Here is a 1,761-nt window from a genome sequence, read left to right as displayed (position 1 = left end):
AATCCACAACAGATAAAATGCAAAGAAAATCTATAAACAAAATTAACTCAGAACACATTAGTATTCAGAACAGAGAAACCATAAAAATCACAATAGAAAAACAGAAGAATGGCAGCAGTAATTAATACCTATCAAAACTACAAACCATTACATACACTGAACATGAACGCATTAAATATGCCATAGAAAGAGAGTGGCAGAATGGAAACAAGACCTATCAATATGTTGCCTACAAGAGACTCACCTTAGACACAAAGAAAGTAAACAAAATTAAACTTCTTCAAAAGTTCAAAGGGGGAAAATATCAAGCTAGTACAAACCAAGAATGAGTAGGAGTGGCAATATTATTTTACGGTGTAACAGTCTTCAAGGCAAAAACAGTGAAAGGGATAAGGAAGGGATTTTATAATGGTAAAATAGTTAATCAAGCAAGAGTATATAACCATAGTAAATACCTGTATACTCAATGAAAAGTCCTGAAAATACTTTCCTGAAAGCAGACAGAATTAAAAAGAGAAATAGAAAATTCTATATTAGTAGGAGACTGTGTCACACCACTTCTGATAAAAGACAGAACAACTGGAAAAAAACCTTGATAAAACTACAGCAGATGTAAATAATACAATCAACCAACATGACTTCACAGATATGTATAGAATACTCCAGCCAACACAAATGCAATTCACATTCTTTTCCAGTGCACATGAATCATTCTCCAGAATAGACCATATCTTAGACTACAAAGTAAACCTCAGTAAATGTTTTGTACCCAAAGTTAAGAGAAATACATTCTATCGTTAGCTATTTAAAATCCTAGTGAAGGCTTATTGTAAATATAATTTATAAAGTAAATTATCTTCTTTTCCAAGTTCGATGAGAGGTTTGCTTATGACTGTATGTTGAAATTTTTCAATGCATTCTTCTATTAAAAGTGTTGTATAATATTTCTCCTTACTCAGAAGGTTGGTCAATCTACTTCCCTAGTGATACTGCCTTGGAAACCCAAGGAGGGGTCGTTATGAGTCGGGACCGACTCAATGGCACACAACAACAACAACAACAGCTAATATGTTAAATTGCTTAGATTGGTTACTGAATACTTAAAAAGCTTACATTTCTGAGGAAAAACAGAACAAAACAAAACACTGCTTTTATGGGTTGAATTAATTTTCCAAAATATTTGTTGTAAATTGTCATCCCCATACCTCTGCTTATAATTTGATGGGGAATAGGTTTTATCTGTAATGTTAATGAGAAGTATCACTGTATAGTGTGTGTGTCTTAAGTGTATCTCTTTCGAGATATAAAAAATAAGCAGACTAAGGAAGAAAGTAAATTTAGATGAGGGCAGATAGATGACAAGCCAAGTGTAGATCACCAAGGAACTGAAGAATAGAAGCTGAAAAGAGACAGAGAACTTCTCAGAACCAAGAGGGAAAGCTTTCCCCTACAGATATCAGTGTGAATTCTGACTTCCAGGCCTAAACTGTGGGAAAATAAATTTATGTTTATGAATGGCAATTACTTTTGGTGTTTTGGTTATAAAAAACACTAAATAACTAAGACACCCACTTACTACTTGTATTATTTTTTTCTGTTTCTCCCCTCTTTTATTTCTACCTTTTGCACAAAAAATAATAATTATTTTTTTATTTTATTTTCTCCGTATTGACATACAAGCTATGATTCTGCTTCATTTTCATCATGTAAGTTAACAGTCTACTATTTTTGAGTTTTCAGTTTTATTGTTCATATATATAT

The sequence above is a fragment of the Orycteropus afer genome, unplaced genomic scaffold (assembly GCF_000298275.1).
Source record: "Orycteropus afer afer isolate SDZICR_OR568_19922 unplaced genomic scaffold, OryAfe1.0 scaffold00602, whole genome shotgun sequence".
Lineage (NCBI taxonomy): Eukaryota > Metazoa > Chordata > Mammalia > Tubulidentata > Orycteropodidae > Orycteropus > Orycteropus afer.
The sequence above is the reverse complement of the archived record's forward strand: the minus strand, read 5'-3'. Positions refer to the sequence as shown.